The sequence below is a fragment of the Cupressus sempervirens genome, chromosome 11 (assembly GCF_028749045.1).
Source record: "Cupressus sempervirens isolate cs-2001-9-10 chromosome 11, ASM2874904v1, whole genome shotgun sequence".
Taxonomy (NCBI): Eukaryota; Viridiplantae; Streptophyta; class Pinopsida; order Cupressales; family Cupressaceae; genus Cupressus; species Cupressus sempervirens.
Window position 1 is genome coordinate 161,488,214 of NC_143128.1, and position 11,298 is coordinate 161,499,511.

Here is an 11,298-nt window from a genome sequence, read left to right on the forward strand (position 1 = left end):
GTGTCCATGTGTATGTTAGGACTTAGTTGATGCCCACTAAATAAGGGACTGGTCATCTTACAGGTTACATGTTTTTGTTGTTACATACATTGGTTATTATGATGATTCAATTATTAATCAAACATAATTTCTCTTTATGTTTAAGAGTTGAAAGAGTTCCCTCACTTTTATTATTATGTTCATGTGCTTTATTATTAGCTATTTCATGTCCATGAATGCTTGCATGAACATAGATGATTAATAGGTTTTATTTGTTATCTAGATTCAATCGTATGTCTTTACACTAGTACCATATAAAGAATTTGAGGTCCACCCACCTAGGTATTAAAAAGCCTAAATAAGAAGGAGAGTTACATAGCCTTACAGTTGGCCCTAATGTTTGAATAGATGCATTGAGGATGGGAATTATCTACCCCTAGGTGTAAATGTTCTTCCACTAGGCAATTCAAAAGTTGTTAATTTAGAAGCCAACAAAATGGTGACTCTATTGGAGAGTATTGCAATCTAAATTGTGATTTAATATGACTACAATAAAGGCATGTGAAAAAAAATTTATTGGCAGCAAGGTCATGGTAAATTTTCATGCCTTCTAGTAATGTTTTATACAGGACCATGATAGCTTTCAAGGTTGAACAAAGATTGTAGTACTACCAGTGATTCATCATCAACTAGTTTAGTTGGGAAATGTTTTCAAAGTGTTGTAGTGTTCAAAGTCAATAATGAAAAAACATGGTTTGTTCTCTATTTTCAAGATTGTAAGTCTATAAGAGCAGTTTGATGGTTTGTATTCTCATGCAATTGAAATTCTGGTTTAGATTTTGTCAAGTCAAAAATCTTGTTTTATTTCTCACATTTGTAAGTGGCAACTCTATCTTTGTACTAGTTGTTGTTAGTTCTATTATTAGAAGAAATCTAAATGTTCAATGTAAACCACAACTATGATTTTTTTTTCCTCTTAAAGTAGGTAGAAACTCTACAAGGTTTAGATAAGTGTGTGAAAGAGTATCAATTCACACCTATGCTAGAATCAGTAGAGGAAAGTTTTACATCAATACTAAAGATATTTTAGTTTTCATGAGTTTCATATTCATTAAATATCAAGAATGTTAGAAATTAGTACCACTATTCAGTGATTTTCAGCACTAGAGAAAAAGGTGAAATTTTTATTTTAAAATGGAGTCAAACATCAGGTCCAAGGTTAGTGTACTGAGTTCTAAAAGTTTGGAAATTATGGCTAGTAATATTGCTATGTTGAATAAGAATATTCACAATATGATTGCCAACATAGTCAAAGGGGAAATGGGAAGTCTTCAAGGTCTAAATGTTGAACAAGTTTATATAAATTTTAAATTAGTAATTAGTATGATTCCTTTTCATTCTAGACCAAAGTAATCTTCCCCACCTAGTATTTTCCTTGATAATTTGTGCCTAATTTAGTTAATTGGCCAACACCAATAAGATTTCAGAAGCTTTAGCAAGCTAAAAGATTCATTAAGAAGATAGAAAGTGATAATAATAGATTCTATATTATGTCTTCTAAATATAATAATACAGGTGTTGAAAGTCAAGGTAGTGATGAATATAATGAATCTATCAGAAATTATAATTTTTCTTTCAAGTGTGAAGAGATATGGAGAAAGTTTTACTGAATCAAAGGATTGCAACCAACATAAGGAAAATTGATATGAAATTGAAAATGAGTCTTGTGAAAGAAAGTATGAGATTGAAGAATTTTATAACAATATTAGAGGTAATGATTCTCTGATGAAAATGAGTGTGGTGATGATTTTGATTTTTTAGATTGTCATACTAATGCTTCTTCTACTATGATTTCTTCATGTCATCTAGATAATAATCACATCCAGGAAAAGATTTGTGAGGAAGTCTTCTTGAGCCCTGATGAGATTTCAAATTTATTGGCTCATGATTTTGAGAAATATGGAGCTACATATAAGGATGTTTGTCTTTTCCCTCATAATGTTTCCTCATTTAGTCAAGTCACTTCCCCAATGTTTGATGTGGAAAGAGATACAAAATCTAAAAAATCTTTATCCAACTTTGGAGGTGCATATGATAGTACCTCAAATGTATGTGCACATGATAACTTTTAAGATGTAGGGAATGTCATTGATGGGAAGTTTTCTACTATATTAGTTTTTTCTCATGTTGATGATTACACTACAATAAGTTTTGATCCCTTGAGAGATGAAGAGGAAAATAGTAAAAGCTATATTGTTGATTCTGAGTTTCCTTTTTATACAAAAAAAATCTTGTAATGATTAGCCTGATAGTAAGTTTAGAAAGTTCCAGGTTCCCTCTAATAATATGTTAGATGAAGACAATAATTGTGATCAACATGTTTTGGACCAACATTTTTTGAACAATTTTTCAAGCTTGGTGACTAAAAAGTTGTTTCAGTGTGAAGAGCTTTTAGTGAGTGGTAAATTTGATTTGATGAGCAACATGATTACATGTAGGTAGGGATCAAATTTTATGTATCCTTCACATACAGATACACAAGGTGAGTTGCATTGTCTTGACATGTGCAACTTCATGAACAAAGTGGGATATGAATACATTGTGTTTCCTAATAGCATGCATCTATCTTATGTTCATAATGGTTCTCAATTTTATTTTTGTATCAAGAGCATGCTCATATACATTTTCATAGTGAGCAAGTTGAAGAAATTAATTCAAGTTTTTATAAGCACTATGAGAATGGTTTTTTTTCACCTAACCCACCAATGAGAAGATCTTATGTGTGCAGTGAAACTAATGGAAATAATATTTACCTTAGATATATGTAAATTAAAATCATGTCTTTGATAGAGGTAAGAAGTTTTGAGAAGTTTGGTGGCCCAGGGTTACTATCTTGTACAGTTAGAATAGGCTTTCTTGTTTACTATAAGTTAATTGGAGAAATTTTTTTGTTGACATGGTATTCTTCCTCCAAAGATCTAAATCCTTTCCATGCCCATAAGGGGCATGCATCCCTAAAAAAATCCACTAATGGGACTCAAAATTGCATTCCCATTTTAAGTATCATCCCAAAATTTTGAGTCACTTTAAGCCCTATAAATGCATTTTCTTTTTTGTTTACCCAGCTGACATTTTAAGGTTTAAGAGGTTTTTATGTTTCTAAAACCTTGTATTAAAAATTTATATGTGTTCTATAATGATAAATTGTCATTCTAAATCATTTTTCTTTGAGCAGTGTTCAAATCTACATTTTTGCCAATGTTTCAAACAGTGATAAGAGGCCTAGTTTGCATTTGAATATCTTGTACTCAGTAATTTTTAATGACTCACTACTTTGGGATTGTTTATTATGTATATTAGTAAATATATTTTTCAATTTTTAGTGACTTTGGTATGTTTTGACTAGGCTTTGAATCCCTCAAAGTTGGTTTTTTATCCTTGTCATGCTGATGCAAAATGCTCTAAAATTTGAGAAGCCATGTTTGATCAATTATAACTTTGACCAAGTTGACCATACTAAGAATTTTCTTTTTGCATTGCATTATGTAGGTCATGCACTTGCTACATTCTAGATTTGAGCCTATGAAAAATCCATTAGATTAATTTGCAAATTTGATTCTAAATGTTATTTATAACTTTTTACTAGTGTCATAAAATGCAGATTGGTCAGTACCCCTATTTAGGATGTTGTAACTCTAATTCTGTAATAGATGAGATCAAATGATTTGCACCACCACACTATACTCCAAAAATAATTCAATTTTTCTATTTTGTAAACCTTGACAAATCCATCTGCACACTTTCCCATGGTCATTCCTTTTGCAAAATACACATTTCAGCTGAGGTTTCTAGTTCTACAATTCGGAGTGCCTAACTTTGAATGCTTGCCAAACTTCCCCCATTAATAATTATGTGCCAAAATCATAGAATTATATTCTCCTCATGGCAATGAAAAAATTCACCAAATTTTAAGCATTCAAGTATTTTTTTTCCCTATCTTTGAAGCCAAATCCAAATGCACTTTCCTATTTTCTAACATGTTAATTGCAGACAATTTTAACTATTCAAGTTTGATGGTCTATATCTTTTGATCCTGAAGCCTTCATGCGAAGAGATATGATAGGGTCAAGAAATATGGAAAAAGGTATCAACATGTTAGCTTTTAGAGCCTTGTTATGTAGTTTATGTCAGTTTTAAAAGTTAGTTAGTGGACCTCTTGGCACAAAAATCATAGGTTTACAAAAGGGGATAAAATGTTTTTAACATGGAAAATGATTGATTGTTTTTGTATCAAATTGGTGATATGAGCTCAAAAGGTCTATTTGATGAAGTGATTATGTAAAATTTTTTTAGCTGGACCCACTTTGGGATGCAACTAATTGTGTCATATTGACAAAGCTATAAGGATTTTGAGGGTGTTTTTAAAAATGACTATAATGACTGAGATTATTTTAGGGTTTTCATATGTGCATATTGTCTTTCAAGACCAAATGGATGAAAAAGGGGTATACACATGATAGACAATGAACCTAGAAGTAGAAAAAAGATGATTTGAACCCTTATGTCACCATTGAATTAGAGGGTCATTACAAAGAATGGATGTATTCCTAGGCATATACATCGAGGAGGGCAAAGTATGGGATCTAGAGTCACTAAAATAGATACTAGTGAATATTGCATTGTCTCTCCATATACTAAAACTTTTGGTGAAGGAGAGCCCATTCATCATGAAGATGAAATTGAGTTGAATGAAGTTGGTTATGATGATTTAAGATTTGTGTCGTTTGATTTCTTAGACCACCATAAGCGAAATCATTTGACTAGATATCCTATGGCAACACTTTTGAATCTGATTAACAATGGTAGTTACAACTTGAGAAATTTACATATTATGCTTGTAAGAGTTGTAGATTGATCAACTATTTGATGTTTTGATAGACTATCTTGAGAGCAAAGGTATGTGCTAACAAGTGGATTGTTTTAGTGTAAGACTTGTGGATTGATCACCTTATGCCATTCACAATGTTGAGGATAGGAACCCTTTTATAGACATATTCAAGAGCATCTCCAAGTTTGGGGTTATGAGTGACATCATTATATTAGGAGACTTAATGCATGGACTAAAGATCTCCAGACTCCACAGTATGACCATGGGTCCAACTTGATTTGAACTTCTGAGAGGGATCCAACTAGTATGGGGCTTTAGCATTTATTGGAGGTTCACAATGGACCTCTAACACGATATGGTCACCAACTTGTCCAGCTCTATGAGTCCTTCAATCTAGTCATACTAGATTGCCTCTCTTGCTTACCAAGTTTTGAGATTTTTATGTGTTGGCCTCATAGTGGGGGTGCAAGTGTGGTTGATTATATCCTCACTATTGCTTCTTTGCTCCCTTGCATCCAAAACTTTACTATCTCCCATCTTCCCTTGGTAGATCATGCCTTCCTTAGCCTTTTGGTTCACATTTCTTCCCACCCTCTACCACCCATCTCTAGTCATCTTTCCTAGAACCACCCTCTTACCTATTTCTATTTTAAGGAGAGTAATCAAGACCTCTTCATTTTCCATTTTAGCAGATTCCTATGCCCTGCTCACTTCATGGATCACAATTATGTGTCTACCATGTTTTAGTCACTAGCTACTATGATTTGGGAGTCAGCTCTCCTCTCTATCCATCACTGCTCCATTTCTAGAACTCCCAGATCTATTTGATAGAATACTTGTCCCATGAATCAATGGTTTGATGAGGCCTATAAAACCTTCCACCACTCTTTATACTTGGCTTTTGATATGCATTCTTCACCAATTTACAACTCTCCTACAAACACTTTCTTTTCTATAAGAAGCGATTATTATTTCTTTATAGGACAGATCCCTCAATGACATGCTTATTTAGTATCCCAAGTTGTTTTAACACATTATGTTACCCCAGCATAGCCAACCCTAGTCCACCCCCAACCTTCACATCCTTGCCTCTCATGTCTCCATGTTGTCTAATATCCTAGGTCAACTCTCTCCCCTTCCCAACTCACTTCCCATTGTCACTTATTCTCCATCTCTAGCATTTATGAGGCCATCAAACTTATGAGATGTAGTAGGATAGTTGATGAAGATGCTTTTTAGGTTGAGCTCTCCAAGCTCAACACCATGATCCTAGGCTCTTATCTCTCTACACTCTTTAATAGAGTGGTTTGATTTGGTTTTCCAGACTCTTGTTTGAGACATGTTATTCCCCTAATCCATAAGTCCAAGCTAACCTCTTATCCTAGAAACTATAGGACCATTATGATTGGCATACATTTACCAAAATCTATGGTACAACATTTAATACTATTTTATACAATGAGTTTGATAAGAGGAATTATAGAGCTAAGGGTCAAGTAGGATTCAAGGCCAACTACTAGACCATGGATCATATCTTTACACTATGAGCTATTATTAAGGAGGCTCCACACCACTAGAAGAAAGTTTGCTACTATTTTGTAAATTTTCATAAGGCTTTTGATTCCATCCTTAGAGAGGCCCTTTTTTAGATACTAAGAGATATTGCTATTTCTGAGATCTTATTGACGACTATCATGAGTTATGATATTGCTATCAGAATTTAACTATGTGATTTTGAGTCAAACTCATTGACTCATGTTTCATGAGTAGTGATTCTACATGAATCTATCTCTCATGAGAATAAATGGAACACTTAGCACACATTGGATCTAGGTGATGCTCACAAGGGTGAAGCACTGGGACTTCCCAAGAGATGACCCATTCTAGTACTACTCTAGCTTGAGCATGTTTAACTACAGAGTTTCCTCTATGGCTAAACCCAAAGCTTACAACCCCATTTTCAAAACCTTTACCAAGTGTTTTGACTTATGAATCATTCATTAGAAAGCCCCTTAAGCTCATCATTTGATAAGTAGGAGATAATTTCCATTGCAAGTCAAATTATGATATTTCTATCAGGATTTAACTGTGTGATTTTTGAGTCGAACTCATTGACTCATGTTTCATGAGTAGTGATTCAACATGAATCCATCTCTCATGAGAATAAATGGAACACTTAGCACTCATTGGATCTAGGTTATGCTCACAGGGGTGAAGCACCAAGACTTCTCAATGGTGCAAGAGCATGTCTGCGACAAGAAGATAACATGCAACATTATTTATGCAAAATTATATTGCAACAGGAAGTTTGGTGGCAACAGGAAGTCAACCTGTAATATGACTAAAATGCAGGGCACAAAGAAAATATCATAAAGTTTTGAGTTTAAAATTTGAAATTTGAAATTTGAAATGTTTGTGTGTGTGAGTTTAGAGTTTTATGTTTTAAAATAAGTGTCCCTTTTTTTTGTGGTGGAAATGTTTAGGTGGCATTCTTATAAGCCTACCCAAAATTATTCACTTAGGACTTATTATGAGTTTATTTTAGTTTATTTTGGGTGTGTTAAAGGTATCTAATTTTTGAAAATGTTTATGGGAAAAATCAAAAGGAGGAAAATGATGAATATTCCTAAAGCATCATGTGTAGGCATTCAAAATGTAACTGTCACAAGAAAGCTATGATGGCTTTTTGGGAGTTACATTAGAAGGTTTTTCAAAAAGAGAAAGAGTGCATATTGTAAGGGAGATTTTTGAAGAGCGATTTTTGGAGAGAGATTTATTTTTTTTTTGGGAGAAAGTGAATAGAATGAAGTTCTTGAGTTTTCCTATAATTTTCTTAAGTTTCTAGTGTTGTATAGATGTGATTGTGTAGTATTTTACATACATTTATCTATTTGTATTTAGATCAACATCTTGAAAGAAATCTGAAAATTAGATCTTAATAGTTTAATATTTTCTTATTTTTCATTTCCTATCAGTCGGATCTCTTTGTTGTTTTGAGAGTGGTCTTTGCATGGGGGTTTTCTAAAGATCCTCCAATGGTCTTTGTCGGCCATTGGAGGATCCTCTATAATTTCATACATTTATTTATTTCTATATTGTTTTCTCATATCAGGTTATAGGAAAACCCAGTTGTAATGTAGATTTGAATGGGCAACATCTTCATGTGTTGACCCTTATTTCATTAAATTTCTATGCATTTTCTCAAATTTTCATTCATGCATGTGAAGCCTGAAGTCATGTATTTAATTTTCTAAAGGTTTATAAATCCCTCTACATCACTCAAGAGGTCACCATTCCTAGTACTACTCCAGCCTGAGCGCATTTAACTAAAGAGTTTCATCCATTTTTAAAACCAAAGCTTGAAACCCCATTTGCAAAACCTTCACCAAGTGTTGTGCCTTATGAACCATTCATTAGAAAGCCCCTTAAACTGATTATTTGATAAGTAGGAGATAATTTCCATAGAAAGTCAAATTATGATATTGCTACCAGGATTTAACTATGTGATTTTTGAATCAAACTCATTAACTCATGTTTCATGAGTAGTGATTCAACATGAATCTATCTCTCATAAGAATAAATGGAACACTTAGCACTCATTGGATCTAAGTTATATGGAAATTATCTCCTACTTATTGACTATCATGAGGTTATATGAGATAGTTATTGATTGACTCAAGACCACAAAGGGCTTCTCTGACCCTATCCAAAGCATCATTAGGGTGAAGTAGGCATGTCCTCTCTCACCCACCTTGTTCAGGATGTACATTGATGAGATTGAGGCTTTTCTCAATGACTCCTTGCTTCCAGGTGATGGTTTTCATCTATAGCAAGTATTGATCTCCATCCTTCTCTTTGATGATGATGTGGTTCTTCTCACTTCTTTATTCTCCTAAGTGGCTTTAAAGGATTTTGGATAGACTTTCATCTTTTTGTGACATGAGATAGCTAGTCGTAAACCTTGAGAAGAGTCGTGTTGTGGTCTTCAATGGTTTTAAGACCTCACATCTCCATTTTCACTTCCAAGGTTGGAAAGTTGATATTACATCATCATACACATACCTTTGGTTTAAGTTTTCTAAATCTCATTTCAGCTTGAGATTAGCCATTTAGCCTCAGATCAATAAAGGGTTGGGTTCCCTTGCCTTGCTCAAGAGATAGTTCTTCAAACACTACTTTTAGGAGACATCATCTAAGCTAGCCCTTCCAAATTCCTTAGTAAGACCCACAGTGCTCTATGGTATAGTGGTTTGGGGTCCTTCTCTTTTAGACTCAAATTGAACCATGATCAAGCATACCAAGACTATGCTCCTTTGTCGGATTATCAGATGTCATAGATCTACCCCCCATGATATTATTTTGGCTAAGTATAGGGCTCACCCATTTGAAGACTTAGTTGAAGGCTAGCATAGATACTATTACTTAGCCTGCTGCTCCTTAGTTGCTATTGTAGACTGTGGTCTAGCTACTAGAGCTCACTATTGGTATGCTCTAGCTACTATCCTGCCAAGTTCAGTTGGGATTGATATTGATCATCTCCCTCTACACCAGTTCTCATTAGACACTCCTACTCATCTACTCCCCTCTCAATAGGAGTTAAATTATCATGCTAGAATTGACATCCATGGGAAGTATATCATACAGACCTAGGTGGATCCTCCAAGGGGACTATGTCCAAGGATGGCTTTCTACACCAAGCACTACTTAGATATTTAGGATGGGATTATTATTTTCCTTGAGTAATTACATATATATTGGACACATGTCCTACATATCTCCCTTGGCTCCTTCAGGGTGGGCTTGCATAGACTCTAGATCTAAGTCGATCATCATATTAATAGAGAGGATCGGGTGTGCACACTTTGTACCTTAGCTGAGGTAGAATATGAGACTCATTTTCTTTTCAAATGCCCAATATACTATGAGACTAGAAGGAAATTTTACTATCTATTTAGAGATTGTAGATTCCTCTTAGATTTTTTTAGGTACACCAATCAACATTACATTGTGCTCTATCTCCATGATTCCTAGCAGCTTCATGATCATACTTTGAAGCTTGCATTTCTTAGGAGTCAGGCCCAGACACAGCTTATTACAACCTTCTGCTCACCCTTAACTCTTGTTTAGTATGCAAAGAATTCATATAGCCTATCTAATATGGACCATTTCAAATCATTGAGATCCCCCAAGGAACCTCTTTTCTAGTGACAATTCTCTCGTAGCACTTAGCTTTATTAGAGGGCCTCTGGTAGCCACACTGATAAGTTACAATTAGAAATTTTCCTTACAAGGATTGATACCTAATATTTTCTATGATCTCTCCTACTTTCTTATTCTTCTTCTTCTTCATTTGTTTTACTTTTTCTTTTGTGGTCACTATTTGGTTCTCCAATTTTTTTGGTATTTTCTTATTGTAAGCTTCCAATCCTATAGACCATCATTATGGTCTTTTGTTGGACATTAATAATGTTATCTTATCTTATCTTTTATTTTCTATCTCCTGATGTCTACGAATCCCTTAGCTTGGTATATTGTTAGTTGTTCATGACATAAGGGTAGTGTAAGTAGTGCCAAGGAAATGTGAATTAAGCCTTGGTTAGATCTATCCTCACATATTATGGAGCTAGCAGATAGTGTTGGGGCCCTGTGAATCCTAAGAACCATGTGCAAATTGTGAAACCCAGTTAACAGTGATGAAAGCCATGTGATGCCATGGTAGGTGAGGTAGAGCTAAGGCATCCACAAAATATAATAGAAGAACTCACATTGCATTAGAGGGTAGAGCTCAACATGCATGGAGGATGAGCTCCATGCAAGTGAAAGAGGACATGAGGGATTGTTCTGTCTTGTGGCATGTAAGGAAGAGGAGAGCCAAGTTTTTCCATGGTAGGGGAGACATTTTCATGCAAATGCATAGACCATTGAGCTATGCTAAAGGAATTAATGTTTGATTTTCCCATTTACAGTAGGTAATGTTTTGTCATCATCAGTTCTCAACACCACATGATGGACTAAGTTATGTATCCGTCAAAGGGATTGTTTATTTTTATAAATGTTTTGAGGAATTATGAGTACACTCATCAAAGATTAGGATATTGTGAATGACATGGATTGTTTCTTCACAAATTGTTCCAATATCTACATCAAACATTGGTTTTCACATTGAGGATTGTGGAATTTCCTAGCTTTCCATGCATAGTTAATAATTTGGGAAGCATTAACTATAAAGATTATGAAGTTTTTTCATGTAACATATATTTCCTAGTGAATGATGTGATGCAATCTTTCTTAGAATGTCTACAAAAATGACTTAAGAATATTTAGATGGGTGATTTTGATTAGGAGTGGAGGTGACAAGCTCCCACAGCCCAAGATAGAGTAGGAATGAAGAGGGTGAATATCACACCAAACATAGTGATCTCTTATGTGTG